This window comes from Notolepis coatsorum, assembly GCF_963971535.1.
Source record: "Notolepis coatsorum genome assembly, chromosome: 16".
Lineage (NCBI taxonomy): Eukaryota > Metazoa > Chordata > Actinopteri > Aulopiformes > Paralepididae > Notolepis > Notolepis coatsorum.
Genome location: NC_140180.1, coordinates 51,408,435 through 51,424,585, shown reverse-complemented (window position 1 = coordinate 51,424,585; position 16,151 = coordinate 51,408,435).

The window sequence follows — 16,151 nt, the reverse complement described above, 5'->3', positions numbered from 1 at the left end:
CTGTTTGTGATGAAAGTAGCGAAGCAACTTGTTCCTGTTTGCGGACGACTCAGCCCTGCTGGTCTCTGACAAGAACAAGTTACAGGTTGAAAAAACCCTCAGCTCAGAACTAGGCAAAATCTGCATATGGCTCGCTGATAACAAACTATCATTACACATGGGCAAAACAGAGTCCATTCTCTTCGGTTCAAATAACAAACTCAGCAAGACCGACGGCTTCTCAGTTACAGTGGGTGACAATATTGTCACAAGGAAAGAAGATATTACCTACCTGGGTTCCATCCTAGAGGCATATATTTCCTGTGACAAAATGGCATCCAATGTAATAAAAAAAGTCAACCAACGAACTCGATTCTTGTACCGGATCTCCTCACTGGTAAACAAGAATACCCTGAAGACTGGCAGGAGCACTCATTCAAGGGTACTACGACTATGCTTGCACCTCATGGTACCAAAGCACCTCAAAGGCGCTAAAAACAAAATTACAAACATCTCAAAACAAACTGGTCAGGCTACTGCTTGACCTTACTCCTAGAACCCACCTCACCCCTGCCCACTTTGACAACCTATGGATGGCTTAGAGTAGACGACAGAGTACAGCAACTTGCAATGGGCCTGGTCTACAAGATACACTACACGACCAAGGTACCCATGTACATGTCAAAATACTTCCCAAAGGTCAGTGAATACCACGATCACAACACCAGAGGGAGCTCCACAAATCATGTTAAACCCAGATTCGGCTCAAACAAGGGACTAAACACTAAACTTTTTTTTTTTTACTTCGATTTGTGTGTTTGTGTAAGTGTGTGTGTGTGTGTGTGTGTGTGTGTGTGTGTGAACTACCCATCCCAGTTAGGACAGCCGAATCCCGTCCAATCTTTCGCCGTCGACTAAAGACTCACTTCTTCAACCATTATCTGAAATGATAATAAAAAAAAAAATCTAACCGTGACTAACCTTACTGTCATGCACTTGTCCTAATAAACTAACCTACACTGTAACATGCAACACTTTGATGAACATTGTTACTCAGCTGATAGAGTTGTACCCTTCTTGCTGTCTTGTCGTACAGAACTTGTAAGTCGCTTTGGATAAAAGCGTCAGCTAAATGACTAAATGTAAGTGTGTGTGTGTGTGTGTGTGTGTGCGCGCACCTTGTAGAATTCCACACATAAGAAAGAAAGATACTGGGATGAATAAACAAAATAGGAAATAAAATGTAGAAATGCATGCAATACATAAATAAATATGAATCTCCATATATGAAATATAACATTTAGATAAGGTGCTACTGAGATGTTTTGGTGAGTTCTTTGTTTTTTTGTGGAAGTTGCCCTTCTTAAAAATGCATGAACATTCACTGATAATTGGTCTGTAGTGGAGTCTACAAGGTCTACATTGCCGGACCATGTAGAATCCGGACCTTGTAGACTGACATAATTCTGTGCATAGTTTAGTCTACACAGGCCATATTTCAAATAATCAAAATCTTACTTCATTCATCTTAAACAATCTTGATTTGGGGGATTGGTAGTTCCCATGAAATCTGAAGTTGTTCAAACGACAACAGCGATCCACCTTGAATTAAATCACACAGCCGAGTGAAACCTTGTTGGATGCGTCAGTCACGAAAGGGGCTACTTAATTAATTAATCCAACCCACTTTATTTATAGAGCACATTTAAAAACAACAACGTTTACGAAAGTGCTGTACAAGTCCCACAACATAAGATAAAAAAATAAAAAAAAAGATATTAATTTTTTTTTTTTTTTTTTCGAAGCTTCGATTGCCAAAAAAAGCTTCGAAGGTCAGCCCTAATCACTACCCACTTTCAAAAACACTCAAAAAACACCTACGGGAGACTGCAATTCGAAACTGGCCCCTGTAAATGTCCTAACACAACCCCCTCCAATGTACAGTAAATTACAAAGTATGGTCTTGTCAATATTCCAATGTACAGTTTTGCTTGTACAGTTGTACAGTGTCCCCCACCCACCCCTCCTACCCACCCCCCCCCCCCCCCGCCCCAACCCAACCACCTCCAATGTACAGTCTCCCCCACCTACCCAACCTCCTCCAATGTACAGTTTCTACGTCAAATGTATATACTCTTTTTTCTGGACTCTTTTCGTATCACAAACAGTACTGTATTTGCAAATCTGGTATGTCATAAATGTATAGATGTAGCAGTACTGTCTATCTGTATGTCATATATGTTACGATGAATTGAAAATGGGGGACCCTGATGTAAACAAGACGAAAGTCTTTCTCTGGTCTGCATCCCCTTAACAATTGTATGTATTGAGCTGTACTGTACTGTACCCATTCTGCAATCTGTTAATAAAGTTTTCAATCAATCAATCAATCAATCAATCAAGCCTCTCTGACTCCAGTAAGTATGAGGTCAGAGTGAAGGCGCGTGCTGTCTGTCGCTGCGAAGCGCAGCTCTGGCGCCAAGACAGCAGCGCGTCACTCACTCTCTTATCTCCACTTGTGTTCTGCCAGACCAGAACAGCGACGCCGAGGATGCTCAAAAACATACAAAGGGTGATACAAACGTTTTTGTTTAACCAGTAATGTTAGGCCTAACCCAATTTGTTAACATTAGCGTTAACTAATTACGAATAGTTTGCTATACGTTTTGTTTTTACCGGGTAGCCTGTTGGTCGCACCTGTTTGGGAGAATCAAACTGAGTGATTGATTGATTGAAAACTGTATTACTAGATTGCAGAATGGGTACAATACAGTACAGCTCAATACAAACAACTGCTAAGAGGATGAAGACTAGAAAAATACTTTCGTCTTGTTTACATCAGGGTCCTCCATTTTCAATTCATCAAAAGTAGCAACAGCTACGTTCACGTTAAAAGCCCTCCTTGCCATCAGCTCGAGAAGGAAAGCCAGATAGATATCAAACTAGCTAGTGTAGTAGTGCCTGCCTATTAGACTAGCTAGTTTGATATCTATAGTATTAGTAGTTACATGTTGCTTGTTACCAGCCCTGACCCTAATGCAGGCTATTTGTCTTGCTGTTGAAACTCTAGGCTGTATGGTTGCTGATGCTCTGTAGGAAGCAGAAAGCCCAGCGTCAGGGCTGGAAGTCCAAATGCGCAAAAGGGGGGCTACTGGTCCTGCTGTGGGCTGGACCAGGCTCAGACCAGCTCAACTGCACCAGTAAGCTTCATCACAAATACTTTATTCACCTTGTGTTGTGTCATGTTACAGTTGCTCACATTCTAGAATACTATATATATAAGCATAAATCAATTATAAGATAAATATAAAATAAGAAATATGTTCTTATAACAGTGTAAATAATACTGAGATATACTAAAAATAAACACCAGAGTATTGCACAGTTGAATTATTGCACACAAGTATTGCACAGTTGAAAATATAAATAAACAAGCTAACTAAAATAGTTATTTGTTGGCCAAGCACAAGGTTTTATCACCGTCTGTCCCACAATAGAATATTGTTATATTCCACATATCTGATCTTCATCTGCAATTGCAAATTGCCTAAACTGCACCTCGTCCATTTATGCCTTGCACTATATAGTATTGTATATTAGTACACTGCACAGTATTGTATATTGTATGGTAACTACGTCTACGAACATTGTACATATGTCTAAACTGAACACTGTGACCTCTTTTTTTACTTCTAATTTTTACTATGTTTTTATTTCATACTTATCTTGTCATGCACAGTCTCTGGAGCGCAACAGTAAGAAGCATTTTGTACAAAAGTATTCTGTACTTCTGTATGACAACTATTAAAGAAACTTGAAAACTTGAAACTTCCTTCCTTTATAGTGTTCTTGTCATGTGCATGTGTTCCTTATCATTTTTGTACAGTTGCGGCTGCAGGTTCCTGGTGTGCAGGTGTGAAAATGGAAGAGGTTGAACCAGGTAGAGAGAGAGACACACACACACACACACACACACACACACACACACACACACACACACACACACACACACACACACACACACACACACACACACACACACACACACACACACACACACATACACACACACACACATACACACACACACATCCCCTAGTTTTTCACACTTGTTGTATTGGTCCTTTCAGAATGGCTTGAGAAACTGTCTTCCTCTGCCGGAGGATGTCCTTATCCTGATCCAGAAGAACTGTGTGGTTTCAGTGAGCTGTATGGTCCGCTCCACGTTTTCCTCTCCTCTCAGGTGGCTGTGCTGCACCCATTAGTGCAAATATCTAGGGGTGCCCCTTAAGGATGCCCGAGTGACTCAGACATTCAGTGTGAATATGAGATCGGGGGATTCAGATAATGCTTTCTAGTCGCCGATTGCGAAAACCAATCGATGGCGAAAAGAAAAACATGAGCCAATTCTCAGTGGAGTTGGTGTCATTACGGCATGCTAACTAATGTAAAATGTGTCGGCGGTGTGGAACCATTACAAAGTGTCTGAGACAGATCAACTGCAATGTATACTGACCTATAATACTGCTATACCAGCTGCTATAACAAAACAAAACAAACTATTGATATCAGCAGTGTATCCGTCAATATGACTCATAGAAGATCGATATCGGCAGCAGAAAACATTATCCTTCGTGCCCCTTCTTAATTGATTAATTGTCTGTCATTATCTTAAAGGAACACGCCAACATTTTGGGAAATTAGCTTACCTTCTCCAGAGAGAGAGAGAAGAAGATAGATACCAGTTTCCTCTCTGTGCGTTTGGTAGAAAGCTATTCTGGCTATGAATGGAAGCGGACATGACATGGTTAGCCTAGGCATTGTCCAACTAACACCTCTCCCGAAGGCTATGTCCGCTTCCATTCATTGTGCTAAGCTAGGCTAACATGCAGCCAGATAGCTTTCTACTAAATGCGCAGAGAGGAAATTGGTATCTATCTTCTTGTCTCTCTCTGGAGAAGACGGTAAGCTAATTTCCCAAAATGTTGGCATGTTCTTTTAAGTCCTATCTAAGACTTTTCTCTTTCATGCTAAGTTAGTTATTTCCTGGAAAAGATAAGTACATCTATTGTATCACAATAATCACAACTATGCTTCAGTCTTATAAACGGTATGTTTTACATTTAAGTCAGTCATGTAATTTATAATGGCTGGATCATGATTAGATTATGCTTGTGAGTGATGTGTCAATTGGCGGTCATCATTCCTATGTCCACCGCAGGTGAGAGACGGGAGCCAGGTCAGTTCAGAGTGGCGTTCTGACATAGAAGCATTCCTACACAGCTTCAGTCTGACTAACGCAGGGGTAAGAAAAGGCCTGACTCGACTCTCATGTATCCAAGATTGTCTGCTCAAGTGGTTGATGGTGCCCCTCTTTTCCACAGGTGGAAATTTACCTCAGATTAAAGACGGATCAGGACACCTACCAACGACTGTTCAGGTATGAAGCCCTACTGTGTTACGAGAGTCATTCCTGCTAATGACTCAACATACATTCCTGCTAATGGCTCTCAATCTCTTAAAAAATAAAAATAAGATATTTTAAAACACTAACATTCTTATTGTCATGCACTCTTCCTAATATACTGTACTAACATACACTCAACACTGTAGCACTCAAGTCTGAACACTTTGAGGAACATTGTTACTCAGCTGATAGAGTTGTACCCTTCCTACTGACTTGTTCTTTTAAAAATTCTAAATTCCCTCATAAACCCCCGTGATGTTTCCCCAGTTGTGCCATCATCTGCTCTCTGTGAAAGTTTTCTAAACTTTTTTATTGATAAAATCTCTGCTCCCAGCCAGTTCTCACCACAGCCTCCTCAGCCCTCCCCCCTCAGCCCTCTACACTCCCTGCCTGCTGCTTTGGAGCAGTTTGAGCCTGTCTCTCCCTCCTCTCTTTCTGACATAATTAAGCACTTGCGGCCCACAAACTGCCCCTCAGATAGCCTTCCCTCTCGCCTTCTAAAAGAAGTGCTTGATTCGGTCTTGCCCATTATTTTATTGTTGGTAAATTCCTCTCTCAGCTCTGGCTGTGTCCCAACCCCTTTCAAACATGCTGTGGTACAACCCCTGATAAAAAAAGAAAAACCTTGATCCTTCTATTCTCTCAAACTTCAAAAGTCCTGGAGCGAGCAGTTTACCTCCAGTTACAACTGTTTTTAGATGCACATAAAATCCACGAAATATTTCAGTCTGGCTTTAAACCGCGCCATAGCACCGAAACAGCCCTCCTGAGAGTTCTTAATGATCTCATTTTAGCTGCCGATTCTGGAAATCCCGCCATTCTCGTGCTTTTAGACCTCACAGCTGCATTTGATACCATAGACCACACTGTCCTACTGTCGCGGCTTGAAAAATATGTTGGCATCACAGGCGTCGTCCTAAGCTGGTTCAAGTCCTACCTGACTGGCTGGAGCTTCTCAGTCCAGCTTGGAGAATTATTCTCTTCAGCGGCCCCTCTTACCTGTAGGGTGCCCCAGGGGTCGATACTGGGCCCCATCCTTTTTTTATTATATATGTTGTTGCCCTTAGGCTCAATCATTGCCAAGCACAACATGTCCTTCCACTGCTTTGCCGACGATGTGCAGATCTATTTACCCCTAAAAGCAAAAGGCAAGGTTACACTACAGCCACTGCTAGATTGCCTGGCTGACCTAAAAATATGGATGAGTGCAAATTTTCTCAACTTAAATGAGCGCAAAACAGAGATCATTTTATTTAGTAACGATTCGGTTGACCCTACTGCTAATGCCCTAGACCCTCTGGGCTCAAATGTCCGCTCCTCTGTCAGAAACCTTGGAGTAATCTTTGACAGAAATGTTTAATTTGATAAACAGCTCTGTGGTTAAAACCAGCTTTTTCCACCTCAGACTCCTGGCCAAGACCAAACCATACCTCTCCCAGAAGGATCTGGAGAGGGTGATCCATGCCTTTATTTCGACCCGGCTGGATTACTGCAATGCGGTGTATGTTGGCATTGACCAGTCGCTGCTCCGTCGCCTGCAACTGGTACAAAATGCGGCTGCCCGTCTTCTTTCTGGTACCAGGAAACGTGACCACATCACACCAGTCCTGGCTTCATGCCACTGGCTCCCCGTCCGTTTCCGTATCGATTTTAAACTTTTACTGACCGTTTTTAAAGCACTACTGTACATGGGCTGGCTCCATTGTATTTAGCTGAGCTCCTGCATCACCACAACGCATCCAGAGCCCTAAGGTCTGCTGACCAGCTGCTGCTGGAGGTGCCTAGGACCAGGCTCAAAACTAGGGGAGATAGAGCCTTCACTGCTACTGCCCCCCGGCTCTGGAACAGCCTCCTCCACATAAGATCTGCCCAGAGCCTAGAGGCTTTTAAAGCATTGCTCAAAATGCACCTCTTTTCCCTGGCCTTTGACCAGAGTTAGCCTGCCACTTGTATACGACGTCTGCTGTTACTCTGGACTTTTTATCAAATTTTCTTGTGTGTAAATGTACAATACCTTTTTCATGCATTTGATTTTTCTATAAGGCTCTGCTTATGAAATGTCCCTGTTATCTCTGCTCTTTGATTGTTTTAGATACACTACTATGTAAAAACTGAACTTGGAAAAACAGTGTTTTAGTATTATGCTCCGTACAAATGGAATGAACTACAGAAATCTTTGAAGTTAGAACAGTTCTGTTAGAAGATTTAAAAGTTTTGAACTGGGATATTTTAGACATAGCTTGGACTTGTTTTAATTGATATACATGTATGTTGATCTTTGAACTTTGGTTGGAACTGTACTTGTTTGTCCAAAGTGTTTTTTATATATATTTAACAGGTTGTGCATGAAAAATAGGTCTCGGTCTCATGAGTTTTACCTGTATAAATAAAGAACAAAACACAACAACAACAACAACAACAACAACAACAACAACAACAACAACTAAGGGGTAGTATAGCATATACATACCACCCCAAAACTCACACCACCTACATTAAAACAGGTCCCCAGCTGAAATGTATGATACACTTTATTCATAGAGTGCTTGTCAAATCAGTTACAAAGTGCTCCACAAAAAGAATAGAAACGAGTGCAGTGGTTAAATTAATAAATACCACAGAAAAACATAATTACTAGCAAAAAAATCATGAATGCAAAACAACAATTAAGTAAAAGCAAGTCTAGTATGTCTTTAAAAAGTAATTTAAAAGAAGATACTGGCAGCCAGCCTGATCTCCTCTGACACTTTGTTCCAAAGCACAGATGCCCCAACTGAGAACAACCAGTCACTCTTTGTATTCAACCTAGAGGAACAGGCACATCTTGTTACACAGATCCAAAAACAATGCTAGCTGTGTTGCACTGGGTCTGGTCATGCTGATATTGGTGTTTTGTTTTCGCAGCGTGAAGATGTACAGCACAGTCCGGTTGAAGGAGCAACAGCCAGTGGTCTTGGATGTCAACTGCAGTACACAGTCAGTGGTTCTGTTTCCCTCAATGCATTATGCTTAGACTAGTGTGTGTGTGTGTGTGTGTGTGTGTGTGTGTGTGTGTGTGTGTGTGTGTGTGTGTGTGCTTAGTGTGCGTGTGTGTGCGTGCGTTTCTGTTTATGTGTCTTTGCATTGCACTGTGTCTGTCTGCATGGTACTGTATGTGCCCGTGAGCCTCCTGTGAGTCTTTCTTTGGGTTATTTTCAGGCCTCCAGTGCACAAGGGGATAGGGTCCTGGTGTGCTGGTGGCCACCCCATCGTAGGAAACTGGTTGCCACTCAGTATCCCCCCTGATGCCATGGAGAGAGGTCTGTACGGGGAGCTCGGTCTGTACCCAGTGAGCGTACTTAGCCCCTGTGTGCTGCAATACCCCAACCTGGCAACCCGGCTCACACGCATACAAATATCCTTTTACAGACAGACAAGCACACTACACCCCATTAGTCACCATTAGTGACGTCGACTGATAATTCCTTTAGGCGAGGACACCCGCATACACATATTTATTTCTTAACTATCCATGTTCAGGTCTTTGTGAACAGCCCCAGTAACCTGCCTATCACAGGTCCCCTGGCCTTCCTCCAGCGCCTGCCTGCTGGTCTGGACTGTCAGGATCTGGGCCTGGAGGGCCTCTGCTGCTCTCCTACTCACGTCTTCACAGGTGAGTGACAGTCACTATTCACCAAACCAAGCTTCACAAGTCGTCTCATTCACGTCAGTGTTAAGGTAGACTTTGTGTAGACTTGAACTGGTCAAGAGCTTATAGAGCTAGGTGTGAAATGTTACATCCAACCTAATCTTATGCCAACTCTCCATGTCGCTATTTTTTTTTTAATTATTATTATTAGTATTATTATTATTATTATTATTATTATTATTATTATTATTATTATTATTATTATTATTATTATTATTATTATTATTATTATTATTATTATTATTATTATTATTATTATTATTATTATTATTATTATTATTATTATTATTATTATTATTATTTGTATTTAACCTTTATATACCCAGGCAAGCAAGTAAGAACAAATTCTTATATACAAAAGCAGCCTCACCAAAAAGCAAAGGCCTTTTGAGGGAAGGGGGGGGGGGGTTGGGTGTGGCTGCAACAAAAACAAGGTTATGTACATGCATACAAGTAAAAATACAAAATTACAGTAGCAATAGTATACAAGGACAATTACAATAAATAAGGGAGAGAGAAGGAAAGAGAGAGAGAGGGAAAAAGAGAAAGGGAGAGTGAGAACCAGAGGGAGAGAGAGAAGCAAGGGGGAGAAGGAGGGAGGTAGGCGAGGGGGCTTAGGGGCAGGAGAGAAGAGTCTGAGGGTTATGCGTGTGATTGGGAGGCAGTCAGCAGGTGCAACAGTCAGTTGTGATCTGTTGCAGATTTAGTTTAAAAGCAGTGAGCGATGTGAGGGCAGTGAGTTTAAGGGTGTTTTTGTAAGGTGTTCCAGTCAGATGCAGCAGCAAATCGGAAGGCGTTGCAGCCAGAAACCGTGCAGGCTTTGGGGATGGTGAGTTTGATGAAGTTGCTGGACCTTAGGTTGTAATCAGAAGTGGAGACGTGCAGAGGGGAGGAGAGGTAGAGAGGTGTTTTACCAAGTATGGTTTTATAGATGACTTGAAGCCAGTGAAGAAGCCTTCTGGTGTGAAGAGATGTCCAGTCCACCAGGTTATAAAGGTCACAGTGGTGAGTGGTGAAGGATGCACTAGTGGCAAAACGGATGGCGGAATGATGGAGTATGTCAAGTTTTCTGAGGGCACACTGGGATGCCATTCTAGATGGTGTCGCCATAGTCAAATATAATAATAATAATAATAATAATAATAATAATAATAATAATAATAATAATAATAATAATAATAATAATAATAATAATAATAATAATAATAATAATAATAGATTTCATTTATATAGCACACTTTAAACTCAGTGAGCTCTCAAGGTGCTTCACAGCAGAAGGAAAATAAAATAAAAAAATAAAATAAAAGGTTTAAAACAAGAAAACATTCAAATGAATAAAATAAAAAGATAAGAATAAAAAAGAAAAGGTTTAAAACATAAATACATTTCAAATGAATACAAAAATAAAAAGATAAATTAAAATTAAAGACTTAGGAGCAGATTAAAAGACAGGCCCTAGTGGAAGGCAGAGTAAAATAGATGGGGTTTAAGGCTGGCCTTGAAGGCAGCAATGGAGACTGAGGCCTTGATGGACCCTGGCAGCTGATTCAGCAGGCGCGGCCCCAGTGTGGAAAAAGCACGGTGCCCCATGGTTGACAGCCTAGTGCGTGGGGGAGGATGGTCATCTTGAGGGAGGATGGTCATCTTGACAAGAGTGTGTTTGGCCGAGCGGGTGAAAGAAGCTTTATTACAGTACAGGAAGCTCAGACAAGCTTTGACTTTGGCCTGCAGGTGTTTTATGTGAGTAAAGAAAGAGAGGGATGGGTCTAGCCAGAGGCCAGGGTATTTATAAGAAGTAACAAACTCCAGCTTGGAGCCGTCGGCACAGGTGATTTTAGGGATGCTAGCAGTGTCATGCTTTCTGTCAAAGAGCATACATCTAGTCTTCTTGGAGTTGAGAAGGAGGTGGCGACTGTGAAAGGACTGTTCAATAGAGGTAAGACTAATTTGAAGAGTAGAGTGAAGGGCCTGCTGAGTACAAGATGGTGGTATTACATGAAAAAGCAAATGGAAATTGTTTTTCTAGAACTTTTGAGTTTCTAGAAAAGCAATATATAATTATTATATGAATATAGGCCTACATCAATGCGTCAAAAACGTTTTGCTAAAACATGCTGATCGGTAATTGATGTTTTATGACATCCCTAGTACAGACATTGTTATAACATTCACTTTGGGCAGTAACGTGGCCAACCCTGCAGTGAGCCTCCTATTACTGTGTTATTGCGTAAATCCAGTAATCTTTTATAGCCTCATGGAATACTTTAGGATATGTTGTCTTAACAAGTGCACACTAGTTGAGTTTATCCCACTGATGAAACCAATTGTGATCACAGTGTGCAGTTACTGCATTTTCACCCTTTTCTTTTCCTTACGAATTCCTCCATTTTCACATGTCCCCTGCAGGCACTGTGCATAGAAGTGGCATTATATACACTGTGGACCGTGGAAACTGTGAGGACCCGGAGCCTAAATGGAGTCCCACCACTGTGGATCAGAGTCTATCTCTATTCCTCTTCCTGCAGCACAGTGACCCCTTCACCTCCCAGCTGGCTGACGCTATGTGTGAGAAACACAACCAATAGTGTGCTTGTGCTGAATTTCACCAATACTTCACGTTTTATGAGTTGTCAGCTCCTTTCTGTCATTAATTTCTATGCTACAGACGTGACAGGCGCGCTCCTTTTCCTAGCGCCGCACCTCGCGTTTTAGCGCTCTCGGCTGCAGCGTTTTTGGGCGGAGCGCTCCCAGCGCCTAAAGTTGAAACTAGTTCAACTTTTGGAGAGGAGCGCCACTCATCAAGCTAACTTTTTCCGACCGACCAATCAACATCGAGCAAGTGGGGGAGCCGCGGCAGTCGCGAGACTCAGGAAAACGCTCTGAGCTTTTCTTTTTTGCTTTTCAAAGCGGTCCGCCTTGAAAAAAACGTCTGCTATGGACACAAGCCCTTAACCCTTTCACTACCACACTACAGAAGGTTAACCTTTCACTACCTCACTACAAATGGTTAATTAAAGGAACTTTAATAACTTTAATTGTATAGCACCTTTGATACAGGGGATTGCAGTTCAAAGTGCTTTACATCAGTAAGAAATAAGACATAAAATCAGTGTAAAACAAGCAGCAAGAGCAAAGCATAAAGTGGGATAAAATAATGCAGATATATTAATCAAATCATATCAGAACCTCACGTTCCAATAGGCTTCTTAAATTTCTGTAATCTGTTACAAAACATGATACATTTCTTAGTATGCACCCAGCGGATAGTTGGGCGTAGAGATGAAAGTAAAAATAAGTAAAATAATAACAAGGGTAAAATGAGCAGACATATAAAATCACAGTTTTTCACATTAGGATCTAACATCCCAACAGGCCACCTTGTTTATGGTTTGATTCAGTTTTAGTAGAATAGAAAAGACATGAATGATGAAATGAGCACATAAAGTGCAGACATACTATAAAATCACAGTTTTTTACAGTGCAATAAAATTGTTCTGGATTACTGTTTAACAGTTCAAAGTCGTCTTTACTGTTTGGTATCCACAGTTTAAAACCTGACAGTCTTCCCACTTGTTTGATACCCACTTTGACCCTTCAAACCTTCCTCTCAGGGCGCAGTTTCCTCTCTCAGGGTGCGGTTCTAGGCCTGGGTCTTACACAGTTTAATACCCGACAGTTTCTATCCTGTAATAAAATCAATAGACAGAGTAAAATAGTGCAGTGCAATACAAATAATAATAAATAATAAAGACACTAGGCCTGTCCCCGACTAAGGATTTGTATAGTCGACTTTGATTGGCCAAAATGTACCGATATTCGACTGGTAGTTGACTACCCCCCCGAATGAATTTTTTTTAAATTATAAATATATATATATATATTTTTGGATAATTCCATTTGGGCTGAGGGGGGTGCTTAACACATTCAGCGCCGGAGTGCTTAAAATATATCTTAAATTATGGCTATGGGTCTAATACAGTGGTTCTCAACTGGTCTAGCCTCGGGATCCAACATTTTCCTTAGTCATTAGGTTGCGACCCAAATTTTTTTAACCACTATGATTTATAAAAGAAATAAAAAAAATTGCAGTAATACACAATCTTTCATGCACTGTTAAAAACATGAAATAAACACAACTAGGGCTAAAAACCCAATGAAATTAAATAACAATAAATAATATATGCTTCTTAGCAGATTTCTTAGCTTAACATAACAGACCTAAGTTTGGGGGAACTAATAGGATAACGGGTTGCAACAAAAGTGCAACTAGGGCTAAAAACCCAATGAAATAAAATAATAATAAATAATATGCTTCTTAGCAGATTTCTTAGCTTAACATAACAGACCTAAGTTTGGGGGAACGAATGGGATAACTGGGGTTGCAACAAAAGTGCAACTAGGGCTAAAAACACAATGAAATAAAATAATAATAATAATAAATAATATATCCTTCTTAGCAGACTTATTAGCTTAACATCCCAGGGAACTAATGGGATAACTGGGGATATTGTTTGCTCCTGACAAGAGTCTCAAAGTCTCGGGTGATGGTAGACAAAGCAACTCTGAGGTCATGCTCAATGTCCAATCTGTTCCTCTGCTTTGTCTTCAGCTGGACCAGAGCTGAGAAGCCACTTTCACAAAGATAGGTAGTGCAAAAAAAAAAAAAAAAAAACCCACTCAAAATGGCCCCGCGACCCACTTTTGGGTCGCGGCCCACCAGTTGAGAAACACTGGTCTAATACACCCGTCACTTATCAATGACTTGCTTGCAGTCAACATGGACGAAACGGATTGTTTTTTCATCTGTACATTTCCGTTTGATACCGTTTTGAATACGAGTATAGTTTTGGAGATTTCTAGTAATTCCAGAGAAATATGCGATAATAGCCCTTTAGTGGAATACACAAAACACGTTGTAATTTTTCGGCTGATTTATGAATCGTTTTCAAATAAACGCTAGATTATCGATAGTATATGTGTCCTTATGCACGATACAAAAGCAGGCTGAAAAATCGTTTATCCGTGCCTTGCTCAGCGTCAACGGCACGTACACACACACACACAGACACGTTGTGATCGCTATGAAAAAAACATCTGATTAACCCAAGACTGGTAACATAGAGTCCTTACCTCACATCACATGTTCTGCAAAAAGATTAATCCAATTCCTGATCGCCATTCCAAATATCAATCGCGTCCATTGATCCAACGTTATAGTCCAAATAACATCAGGTTGGATGGATGAAAATGAATGGATATCGCTAATAAAAGAAATAACGATTAAAACCTGACTATACTCGTGATTGGCACTCAAGCGATGGCGAGTTAACCCAACTATACTCGTGGTTGGCGTCCAATGAGTTAATGTCTGAAGGAGTCGACTGAAGGCCTCTGCGAAAGCATGCAATTGGTCCACTGATGGATACATCTTGATATTTGTCTAGTGTGTTCATTAGACGGGGGAAATCCTCTTTCAGTGCCTCTGTGCCCGTTTTCTTAGGCAGTTAGCCTCGCTGGTATGCGCGTCATTAGCGTTAGCCATGCTTCTAGGCCTCTTTGCTTTTGGAAAGAATGATACAAAAAAAAATATATATATATATATAGAATTTTTTATTTTATTTTTGCATTCGACTAAGAGGTTGGCAGTCGACTACAGCTCCTTTCGATTGATTAGTAGACTATTCGACTAGTCAAGGTCAGCCCTAAAAGACACCAAGATTTGGTCTGTAAAGCCTTTCACATTTCCTGCTCATGGTCCCAAAACGTCCCGCCTATCTGTGGGAAAACAGTAATTGACTAGTACGGATGTCCAGCCTCGGATATATAAAATAAAAGAGAATAAAAACATGGGGAATAAAACATAGAGAAATAGTGCAATGTCAATCACAGAGAAATAGTGCAGTATAATAGTGTAAAGTAAAATGCTTTGGTAAAGAGCCTTTTAAAAATGTCCAACGTATTGGCTTCCCTAATATTGTTGGGTGAATGAATGAATGAATGAATGAATGAAAACTTTATTTAACAGATTGCAGAATGGGTACAATACAGTACGGCTCAATACACACAATTGTTAAGGGGATGCAGACCAGAGAAAGACGTTTGTCTTGTTTACATCAGGGTCCCCCATTTTCAATTCATAGTGTTCCACAGTTTTGGGGCGTAGTTTACAAAGGCTGCATCACCGATCTTCTTATGACTCTTTCTGGTGACCTCTAATAGACCTGCATCTGACGATCGCAGTGTTCTGGTGGGTGTGTAGTTTATTATAGAGTCAGCAATGTAGTCCATTTAGAGCTTTGTATGTGAGGAGAAGCACCTTAAAATCTATTCTAAACGTTACATGAAGCCAGTGTAGAGTAGCTAAGACAGGACTAATGTGTTCCCTCCTTTTGGTATTAGTTAGTAGTCTAGCTGCAGAGTTTTAAATGAGCTGGAGTCTTTCAGTAGTTTTCTTGGGGAGACCAGTGAATAGTGCATTGGTAGTGAAAGGGTTAAATGGAATGCAGCACAATACCACCAGTTCTCTAAACGTAGGTGATATACTTGCAGCCTAAGACAACATAAAAGGCAGTCATGTGTACAGATCAGATTTTGAATGAAGCAATAGAAGGAGAGTGTTGTAACAAATTACAGGATCAGAGCCATAGATCATCTCAGCCATGATGTTATTCCCTGGAACACACGATGACGATGGGTGCTCCTGCTTTCATATTAAACTGTTTTAATACAATATCTGATTTCAAAACATGAGATATCGTGTTTTATTTAAGAGTTACTTCCACTCTGCATATGAGCATTGCTAAGCGACGTGTTGCTAGTCTTTGCGATGTTAGAGCAAATTACACTCAGCTCTCGGCCAATCAGGTGGCTTGATCAGCACCGGCTGTGAATAGATCTCAGTGTAACAACACTGTCACCCATGTTTGTATCCCGGCTTATTCTGTGTAAGGTTATGATAACAGAACTGTTTGTGAAAACCCCTGCAGCCTGTGAGGAGCTTTTAGAGTGCCACCTGGA